The 12,110-nt window shown below is 28.9% G+C and overlaps 1 protein-coding gene across 3 annotated transcripts in view; it reads left to right on the forward strand.

Annotated features, from left to right (window-relative positions):
* The first annotated feature begins 3,606 nt into the window (after nucleotides 1–3,606).
* LOC126733954 (Kv channel-interacting protein 1-like) overlaps nucleotides 3,607–12,110 on the forward strand; it is a 300,096-nt gene continuing 291,592 nt past the window's right edge. For all 3 annotated transcript variants that reach the window (XM_050437449.1, XM_050437451.1, XM_050437450.1), the window contains exon 1: nucleotides 3,607–3,921. The gene's annotated coding sequence lies outside the window, so the exon portion shown is untranslated. The remainder of the gene's footprint in view (nucleotides 3,922–12,110) is intronic.

The following is a 12,110-nucleotide window of genomic DNA, read 5'->3' on the forward strand; positions in this document are numbered from 1 at the left end:
TACAAACTAGTTAGTTATAGATTAATTTTAAAGTTTTAGTATGTCAGTATAAATAATCCTTGTTTACGACTAATATTGGTAAATGCTCATTTTTAGGTTATAATAAACATTTTCAATGACCTGATATATTTTGTAGGAAATACTTATTACAGAGTTTCTACTACTTTAAACTAGTGTGGTATATACCATAGTAAATATTTATTCCAACCACGGATGAAATATCAGTGACGCTACGATGTTTTTTCCAAGAAACAAAAGTGGTACATATTTGTACCACTAAGCGTTAAACATAACTCTTAACGAAATTTGTTTATTTTTGTTTTTTGCCGTTATTTTTATATGAATGATAATAATAAACATGTTTTTGCCAGGTCTTTTTTAAAGATACGTATTTTGGCACAAAAGTCGTAAATTAGGCTTATTTTTATTGAAAATCTTGTTGTATAACATCTTTTTTTTATATAATTTATACACATATACCATAATAAAGTATTTTTTTAGATGGATAAAAAATAAATTAAATCTAGAAAATCCCAATGATGTCGAGTATCTTTTATCGGTCATAGATGATGACATGGTCATAAATTCAGAAGCTGAAGGTGATACAGACGCTGATGACGAATTGCCTCTATCTACATTTGCGAATACTTAAACTCTAATATCTCTACTCTAATACTCTAAAAAACAATAATATTGTTTTATGATAACTACCTAATGATAAGGGTTTATTTGTTATAATATGGATGGAGATTGGTTTTATGTATTATTAGAATATAACCTGATATGAAAAAAGTCTGATGATATACCAAATAATATGTATTTCTTTAAGAATTAACTTTTTTATTTACTGTTTTAACTTTAAATAAATAATAAATGCTATTTTAAGTTTTGTTAAATAAATCAGATACAAGCAAATGCAATATGTTTCATTTATTATAAATAATTTCTTATAATATATTATGTGGTACACATATGTACCACTAAACATATTGGTTAGTAAGTTTACGGAATGGCTCTTTGGTACAAATATGTACCACCCCATAACTCAAAATAAAATCAAAAAAACTTTCTTTTCACGCTTAAAATTTTTCAAAAAGAACATACTTAGAAGATATTTTTCAAAATTGTCTGTATTAAGTAACCCCCAGAGTTCTGCCCTATAAAGGGTTATTTTACTGTATTTGGTAAGCAGAAAAATATGATTTTTATAAAGAAAAATTCCTTTTTTCCTTCCTTGTGCAGAAGCTCGCATATGCACGCATACCACTGCGTATAAAGGTAGAAGCTAAATAAAAAAAAGTACCATCTCAGCAGCAGCAGCAGCATCATCGCCACCAATAAAGAGATGCGATTCTCAGAAATTTGTCTGAACTCGATCAGGGGCCTCATTAGTGGACCTTCGATACGCATCTGACATTGTTAATTTTCGATTTGTTACTTCAATGCGCCGGCACTCGTATCGCTCTTTTTTATGTAACGATACGAGCATATTATCCGGTGGCCAAGACAATAGTCCTCTACATCTTTTTATCTCGTAATTATACGATATTAGCCGCGCCGTTAACACTTTTACTTATTCTGAGAATCGGCCGGTTTGTAGATTGAACCGACGTAACATCAGAAGATAGATAGATTTATAAGGGAATGAGAGAGAATTAAATAATATTAATCGTCTTCATGTGACGACTATTTTCGCCTCAAAAGAAGTGTAGTGGCCTAGGCAAGTGATTTCGAGGATTAACAATGACAAATGGGGTTGTAGAATCCAACTGTACTTGTACAGCCCCTCTAATAAATTATTTATAAACATTTGCTTAAGGCAATAGTAATGCCAATTATAGGGGTTAATCCAATATTCACTTAATCAAATTTTTTTTAGTACGTTAAATTAACTTTACTTAGTATTTATGAACTGATAAATAAATAAATTCTTTATTTGACTGCTTCGTAAAAAATTTACAAATGTAGCACGTCAAAAATGCGCAAATTATAGTGCTTATCAGTAAACATACATGACAGACATGTATTTTTTTTTACATTATACTTACACTATTTTACACATTGCAACACGAAATTTGACTAAAATAGATCTGATCTACATGAAGGAAAAATATAAATATTTAAGATGTCGCCCTCATGTACACCCGAGTAGAGTAGAAGGCATTTCCTGTGAGATAAAGCTTGACAATCTTTTTAAATTTTTTCGTAGGTAAGTTTTTTACATTCGTTGGTAAAGTGTTATACAGGGTGTTCAAAAAATAGACGGAGATATTTCAATGGGTGATTCCTTGTAAAAAAATATGAGAAAAAGTTTCTATTAACATGGGTTCGGAAATGCACAGTTTTCAAGATACAGGGTGATACATTTTTTTTTAAATGTATCATGATTGATGTGAATTAATAAAATATTTATTGCCGTTTTAAACAGATTTAATAGCAACTTTTTAGCATTTAGTAGCATTTGCGTTACATCTATTAAAAATCCAAGATTAACGATAAATCGGACTCTCGCTCTTACCGTCTAATTATTAACGATAAATTGAAGAGCTTCTGAAGTGTTTTTTGGCGGTATTTAAAATACAATAGGAAGTTGGCCTGAGATTTGACATATTATTGTTACGAATTGTCACGGCAACCTGTCAGTCTCTGATATAATTCGAGTTTTTCAAACATTTTTCAATAACAATAGTTATTTAGCCAATTTTGCCAGCAACAAGGTGGGCATTTTGAGCATTTTGTACCTTATTAAATTATTTGACATGTCAACTGTCAAATTATTTACTTGTTTTTTCATTGGATAAGTCACGTATCACTACAGTCAATTTTACAGTGACGCGACGACGACGCTGCTATCAATCCAATATCAAGAGATAAATAATAAAATTTCAATAATGCTGGTTTTTTTGATAAAAATTTCCACTATCGATTGTCTTATACCAAATTATTTGTAAAAAAAATAAACTTTTTAACTATGGTAATGAGCCACCCTAGTTCTATTTGAAAAAATTGAAAATTAATTAAATTATTCATAGTACTTTAAATTGAAATTTAAAAAATTTAATAACTCAAAGGTTAGATGTCAAAAGTTGACATATGGGGTGTCATTTTTCTTATATTGTAATTTCCTATCAAAATGTGTTAAAAAAGTTGGGGGGTCCCATTTAAAACAGAAAACAACTGAATACGTCAGCCAATTCCAATTTCAATGCTACATCCACTTACAAAATGTAATTTTTTTAACGTAAAAATTAAAAAAGTTATAGGGGCGAACCACTTTCCTAAGACACCCGGTATACACTTTTTTGCGAAAATTGTTAAATAGCCGAAACACATTACTAAAAAGCAAAAACTAAAATAAATTAAGGCAAAAAACTTGCAACACAAAAACCACTAAAAAAACTACATTCTGGATAACCCGGATCGACACACATACGTACGATCATACGGATAAAACATCCCAAATTACTTTAACAAGCGTACCGAAATGGATCATACCGCTATCGGTGACACTCTTACTCTCCAAATAATCCGAAAATAACTCGTGGATATTTCCAGATGCCACCTGAGTGCCGGATTCACTCACAACAATCAGTTCAGGATCGCGCTTCATGTGCGGCTACTCGAACGAACGCACTTTAATCGCGAAAATTTAAAAAAAGAAAAACACGCACGACCGGTTTTTTTTTGAGTGAAATCGTCGGGAAATTTGTCATAAACAACAGGTGGTGTGACGAAAACATTATTTGGTTAAACTTGTCCAGAGATAGAAGCAGTTGCCATTGATGCGTATAATTTTGGAGTGGTTGGTGTTTCTGCAATGATTTGTTAAATTTTAAGGGTGATTTAAGGTGAACATTATTTGGAGGAACATTTTAAAGGTTTTAGTGCTTGTAGAAAGCGGAAAAATGCCAGCCAGAAAAGGTTATTTTAGTACAAAAGAAAATTGCTGGATTGAGGTCCAAATAAAATGAAAGTCTTCTTATTCAAGTGTGGATGCTTCAGGTCACTGCAAATTGGCATTATAAATATTTAAATAGCAACTCTTTTACACTGATTTATAATTCTTTCTTTATATAAATACCGTTCATTTGTAATGTCTGAAGATATAAAGCTCGAAACGTCACTTGACCTCAATTTGGACTCTAAGGCAACAATTTTCTAATCTGTTTAAAAAAACGAACTCGTCAATAATATTGCCAGTTTATTATGGATTTTATCGGTCAATGCATGGGTACAAGCTAAAAAAAATTCAAAAAAGTTTTAATTTTTTTTGTGGATACTTGTCGACACCCTAAAAATCTGCAAATGTATCGATAGTCTTATCACGTTGGCAACACCGGTTTCCAGATTTACTTTTAAAAATTAAATAAATGTCTTATTTTGTATTTATTTTTTTATTACAGCTATTGATTGTTTATATAAATTTTTCAAGCAGTCAGAAAATAAAAATTTAATAAAATATATAAAAACGTTAAATTCCTTCCTAGGTTTTTTTTTAATTATAACTTTATTAAGAGCCTCTCTCTCTGAATTTAAAAAAATATTGATTTTTCAACCTTTCTTTATTTTTAGCGCATTTCATTTCGTTGCTACTACCAAAATCACATTAGAATTCTATTTTTCTTACTCACTATATACGACAAGTATAACTTAATTATGACTAATCAAGATTCTTGGCCGTGAGATGGGTTTCTATGTATAAACACTGAGAAAATATTTATTTACTTTCTTACTTCTCTATTTATGAATTTTTCATAATTTCTTCGTTCCTATCGTATTTTTTTTTCGTTGCTACTATTTAAATTATTTTAAAATTATATCTTATTTCTGATTTTAAGTCACTGCATACAACAAGCATCATTTTATTACAATCCTTTATTACAACATGGGTTTTATAACATTCTCTTGTGAATACCATTTTGTGTCTTTATTATGTTCTTAATTTATATCTTTTCATTAATCATGATTGACATATTTTGCTTTAGAATAAGAAAATTAAAATTTTCTGGCCAAAATTGCAAGCAGCTTCTTTTGACTAAAAATTTAAATTTTTTTATATAAAAAATATCGATATTTATTTAAAAATTTAAAAAAAACTATATATGTCTGTATAATCGAAGACAGGTGTGTTTCCAGACAGTTAATGCTAAATTTTAAGTTTTCTTTTGGTCAGTAATGCCAGGAAGAAATCATAAATTTTTTCAGGTAATTAAAGCTAAAGTTACATCTTCTGACAGCCTGGAAAAAGCCATTCAACATAATTAAAGTAAATTTATTTTAAGCAATTCAACATAAGGGTATTTACTCTGTCTTAGAGGCTTTAAAACTCGACTACCTGAAAGAAAATAGTTATTTTTTAACCAGCTAAAACCAAAGTTAATGTTTTCCTATAAAATGTACTAAATAAGTCGAAAAAAGTAGCAAGGAATTTCTTCCACTTAGAATTAGAGGAATAAATCCAATAGTGCCCACCTTAACTTTAACTTTAATTATCAAGAAAAAATAATATAATTATTTCCAGGCAATTTAACATGAACTTCTTTGCTTAGACAGTTAAAGGTCACTGTGCTTCTGAAACACATCTACCTGCCTGGAAAAAACCAGGAATATTTCCAGGTTGTTTAAAGTAAAATAAGAAGTTCTAAGCTCCAACTGCCTGGAAGAAGTCAACTATTTTTTTCATACAACTTCACTTCACGCAAAAAACCTATATAACAATATTTTCAGGCTGTTTAACGTAGTTTTTCCTCAAACAATTGAAGCCAAAGTTAATTAAAGATATCTTTCGGACTGTAATTGCCTTGGTGGATAAGGCTAAAGATAAGACATCTGAACTTCAAATGCCTGGAAGAAGCCAATAAATTTTTTCATATAGTTGTCACTGCCTAGAAGAATTAAAATCATTGTTTTAGGGTACTTCAACGTAAGTTTTTTTACTTAGGTTGCTAAAGCCAACTGTGCCTCTCAACTCTAATGATGTAGTTCTAATAACATACCACTTAAAGGAGATTAGAACTTTGATTAATGAGGAAAATGTAATTAGCAAATAAGTCGGTTTAAATATGAAGTTTTAAAAGATGCCATTCATGGTAATTTTAATAACAAGTGAAAACCTAAAGGTAATAATACTGGTCCATAAACAAATACTGAGGTCATAAAAGCCAAATTGCCAGAGGTAACTAAACCATTCAAATGCAAAGAGGAATTATCTTAGTATGTACTGAATCTGTAAGAGCAACATATGAAATTACCTAACAAAGGAGAAGGTATGTACTTCTAGTCATGCTGCCAAAACGCTCTCATTAATCTAGGCCACAGCAACGAAACTCAGAGTGGCCTAAAGAAGAATGGAAATAAAAATTGTTACTAAGACTGACACTCAGAGTCAGAAATGAGAAAATAAGTTGGTATCGATCGCATAACATGCCTTAATGGCCACCTACACGATGGATAAACGATGTCAAAGAAATCGCTGAGAACTGGCTACCAGAAGCTCAGAACCGACTGGAAAAATTCAGGAGAGTCTTATGGAGGCAGAATATTGGATGATGATGAAAATGAACGATAAAAACTTTCAAATCTATAAGTTTCGTAGGTTTTAGGTTTTAAGTTATACATTTTAGTAAAAATAATAAATTTCACCCTAAACACCCTCGCTTCTCATATAGTCATGATTTGGGATAAGAGAAAAATTGTGCCTATTTACTTTATTTTTTCAATCTAATAAAGGCCTCTTACTGGAATTCTAATCTTTTACAAAAACTTTGAAGATTAACGATTTCATTTCCTATATCCGCAGAGTGTAATCCAATAAAGCTAAAAATCACCTCTAAACAAGTACATGTTTTAGCGTTTTTACTATTTGTGTAGATGTGAATTTTGACTTATGATATATATAACTTTTAGAAAAAATAAATAATTTCAACTTCTAGCCTGATTTTCTCAACGTCTTGTACAATAATAAAAAAAAATCGGAAATAGGCATCAATTTATTCACTGTTCTGAGCAGAATTAGATAAAGGCTTATGTCCCTTTTGAATGAATTTTCTGAAAAATTATTACTTTTGCAGATATTTCCGAAATTTAGATCCGACAGTTGTTTTTACAATTGTTGCTTAACAAAGTTTATTACAACTTATTTTCTATTATAGCTAAGTAGGTAATTTCAATAGCAGTCACTTACGATAAGTTAAAGGTTTATGTCTTTTTTGCATACATTTTCTGGGAAATTATTACTTTTGCAGATATTTATGAATTTTCAATCCGACAGTTGCATTTAGTATTATTACTTAATAAAATTTACTCTAACTTGTTTTCTATTAAAGCTAAAAAGGTGATTTAAATGACAATTGTTAACAAAAAGTTATAGGTATAGTATGTCTTATTTCTATTAACTTCTTGAGAAATTAGTACTAAAAATAAAGAGTTTTGCTTAGTGGTAAAACTGTTATGTGATTTGAGTGTCACATCAAAGGTTAAATATGATAATTGATAATAGATACTAATTATTATACATAACTTAAGTGGTAACGATTCTTATTTTAAAAAAATCTTATTTCGAAATTCTATCTAAAATCGACAATATATTAATTTTAAATTAATTAGGAGTTAATCGTCTATTACAAAAAGACATAATGAATAAGGAAATAAAAATGACACTAAAGGGTTTTGTTATAAGTTACACATTTAAACGTGAAAATTGACAATATTGAATATTATGTATAACTTAAATGGATACGATTCGACTTTTTTATTTTTTTCCTTATTGCACCTAAATGAAATCTTTGAAAGAAGGTAATAACTTGTCAGCTTAAGTTTAGTAGACTATTTCTTCTATATATGTATTTTTTACATTCCAGACTTTTTCCAAACTTTTTCAGACATTGTTGCAATTTAGATCCGACACACAGTGTTTTGTACAATGGATAACATTAAAAATTTACAGTACTGTTTTTTTTGTTTAAGTTTTATAGCGTTACGTTTAGGAAAATACTTATAAAGGAGGATAAAATTATTTTTTATTTTTTTTATTCATTTCTTCCACGAGAAAAAAAATACGAAAAAAAGAAAAGTATTTTTCTTTATATTAAGGCTTTTAGTTTTGAATTATTTTTTTAATTATAATTAATTGTTCTTTTAAGGTCATTTTTTTTTTAGTTATTAGTGGAATATTAAACAACATTTTAAAATATAAATAAAGATTTAATTAGCGGCAGAATGGAAAAAAAATTATAAAAACTGGCAATTTTTTTTATTCTTTTTATAATTATAAGCATTACAAAAAAACTGTGAAAAACTGTTTTGTAATTGTTTTCTTGTAAACTCTTTAAAATATTTACAATCGAAAGGTATATATCGCATTTTGCGAAAATTTGCGTTTTTTTTGTATTTTTCCAAAAACTTTATTAATTGCAAATAAAATTATTTAAATAAATGAGAGATTTTCAACTGTATTTGTTTTTAAAACAGTTCAACCAAATACGACATATGATACGTCAAACTTCTTTAATTTTTGCGTAGAACCTAAAAATCAAATAGTATATAGGGTGCTCCATTTAAAAAAAAAACATAACTTTGATATGTTTGTGCACTTTGAAATAATATAGTATTATTTGTTCTATTTATTTATTTAAAATTCTTCATTACATTCATGAACATAGCATGTGTCAATTTCAAGCCTTACCTAAATGTATACACTAAAGCCATTAATAATTAAAAGTTAAATAAAGACATACATATACTAACAATACTTATTAAAAAGAACTTACAAAAGAAGACTTAAAGGCTAAAACACTATAGATTAGGGACTAAACTTGCACAGATTTTCCATTTTTTAGGTTCATACAGTAATAGTCATTATGACAGTATAAACGATTATCTAAAAGGAGTGGCTTTATTTTTGATTTGAACTGGTTTATATCGTCAATTGTTTTTAAGCAGTTTGGTCATTTATTAAAGGCTTTAGATGCTAGAAGTATAAAAATAATTAAAAAAACTAGATATGAAACGCCTCTGATATTCCTACTTTTTTTAATTTATTAATTCTAGAACCACTGATAAAGTTTAAAAAAGTATTAATGTAATTTTGCATTTGAATACCAAATAAAAAAAATAAAGGAAAAGCAAAATTATTATACAAATATATATATCTTCATATACTTACTAGAGAAACCTCAAGAATTCAGAGTAACACAGATTTAATAAGAACGCTGTTAATCACTTTTGACCCAAAATTAGCCGACCTCAAGAATAATTCAAGATCCAATAAAAAGTCACTTCATTCACGGAAATAGAGCAATATTTGAATGAAAATTAATTTTTAGAATCCCCGTTAGATGAATAATACCTGCAATTTTATTTTAATTGTTTTCCTAACATTTCATTTAAAAAAAAATAATTTTTTTTATTTTTAACACGTTTTTCTCAATATTTTCTCTATAATCTTTTTTAATACTTTATACTTAAGTCACGACAGTTTTTTGCTTTTAGTTTCACGTTTCTCAAATAACAGTAGTTTTTTGAGCTAAACTCCAAAAATCTCACATATTATCTTGTTGGTAATAACGTATGCCCTTTTGTTTAAGCGCGTTCTATTACGTAGTGTTCTATTAAGTGATATAAGTGTTTTTATAAATATCAGAAGATAGTAATATTGCTTTCTTTTATTCATTTAGCTTTGCTACCATAAACTTTATAAAAAAAAAGTTTTTTAAAAACCGCTTTTCTGAGTTGAGTATCTAATTTTTGTTATTAAGTTTTTTCGAAAAGTAAAATAAATAAATCATTTATTTGGTTAAAAGTTAAAAAAATCAATAGTGTGCTAGATTTTTTTTCGAACATCCTTTATAAGAAATAATTTTTTTCGTTGGACTATTACAGATACCTACATACTTACATTGTTACTATTATAGTATTTTTACTATTATAAATATTTTACATTATTTGCAAATATAAATAAGCATAATTAAGATAATATATACATTGTATTTCACCCTGTATAATGTTTACATATTTATTTAATTATTAATGTTGTACTTTTGATACCACTATAAATATTTTTAATACCAGTTTCGCAATATACAGGGTGTCCCGTAATTAATTGGACATAGGTTAATGTAGGCTACCTGACAAGAAAATAAACCGTTTGAGCTCAATATCGCGTAGCAAAATGTTATTGGTTTTCGTTCTACAGGATGTTAAAACTCATTTTTTACCAAACATTTATTGAAATAATTTGGAATCCACTGGACAGATTAACCTAAAATTTGGCATACTCCTATTATTTGTGATGAGGAACGCGAATATGATATCTATTTTGTCATTACCACTAGATGGCGCCACATACAACAACATTAAGTGTACGTCCATTTGCGAGTAAAAATAATAAAACAGCATTTAATTCTAGTCAAAAAAGGTATACTTCTTTGATCTCCAAAAAGTAGACCATTTTCGAAATAAACGCATTTTTTATTAGGTTGCGTATGAACACATAATCTAAAATTTAATTAACAACGATAAAATTAGAAAAGGCTGTTGATTATAATAATTGTTCAAAATGTTCACCATCCACTAGGATATATTGTCTAATTCTTTTATTAAAATTTTGCCTGACTCCAAACAATGATTCTTCTTGGGCCCTGACTTTATTTTATTTTTATACACAAGTGACTTTAAGTAGCCCCAGAAATAAAAATCTAAGGGATTAAGATCGGGACTACGCGCAGGCCACGGATATTCACTACCTCTACCAATCCATTTATGAGGATAAATTTCGTCCAAGTAATTCTTGACTTGCAGTGCATAATGTATCGGTGCACCATCGTGCATATACCAACTGTCACGTCTTAAACTTAGGGGCACATCTTCTATAAGAATGGGTAGATCATTCCTCAAGAAATTTAGATAACGTTCTCCATTAAGCTTAGCTGGCAATTCAAACGGTCCCACAATACAATCCCCAAAGATACCACACCAAATATTTATTGAAAACTCATGTTGAAAATGGTGTTCTTGGGAAGCATGAGGATTTTCCCTCGAATAGATATGATTGTTACGCCAATTAAAAATATCTCTCCTTGTGAACGTGGCTTCAACCGTAAATAAAATTTTATTACAAAAAAATGGATCATACAATTGGCGCTCTCTTAAAAATTGACTGAATTGGAATCTTGCAGGAAAAAGATTTTGAACTGGAGTGAAATGATACGGATACAGTTTTTCTTGGCGTATAATTTTGGACACCGAAGATTTCCTTACACCAGTGGCTGCCTTAATACGTCTTGTGCTGGTTTCAGGATTTTCGATAACACGAATCAAAATTTCATCTTCCATATCTGCTCCAATTATCCTTGGTCTTCCCGCATTTACGTTTTTTGGACGAAATGGGCCCGTTTCGCCTAATCTATCGTACAACGCTTTAAATGTTTGATGATTTGGCTGCCTTCTATCCGGATACAGATCTAAATAACGCTGCGTGTATAAATAAAGTGTGTGGTTTTTGTAGTTCGATAGGTCTAATGATGCCCTAATGCGGCGAAACGCGTAACCTTTAATTTGATTTCAAAATAGTTTAAGTAGTATTGGATAAAAAAATTTTAGGTACACATTTTAAGTATCTACAAATTTCTGAAGAAGTCATTACTAATATTTTAGAAATTCCAGGTATTTCGACCTTAGGAGAAATGATTATAACTTTGTTACCATTAAAGCTAGAAACAAAAATTTTAACGGCTGTGATTAAAGAAAAATGCAAAGTTTATTTTACTTTATTATTAATTTTCTGAAAAATCATTAGATTTTCAGATGTTTTTGAAAAATTGACTCGCCGGTTGAGTTTTTCTTTGTTACTCAACAAAATTTACCATAACTTAATTTTTATCACAGTTAAAAAATTAATTTAGCAATTTAAGTGACATTTTTAATTCGTGGCTTTTGAATTATATGCAAGAGATGATAATTTTTAATTAAAAAAAAATTTACTCAGTATGATTTTTTTCAACACCTTTTTTAATAAATAAATATCGCTAAAACAACAGAAATTATTGAGACAATCTGTTTGCCGATTTTTACAAGTTTATTAACACATGTTATACGAGCAAGGGTTCTTAAAT

Source organism: Anthonomus grandis, chromosome 3, assembly GCF_022605725.1.
Source record: "Anthonomus grandis grandis chromosome 3, icAntGran1.3, whole genome shotgun sequence".
Classification (NCBI taxonomy): Eukaryota; Metazoa; Arthropoda; class Insecta; order Coleoptera; family Curculionidae; genus Anthonomus; species Anthonomus grandis.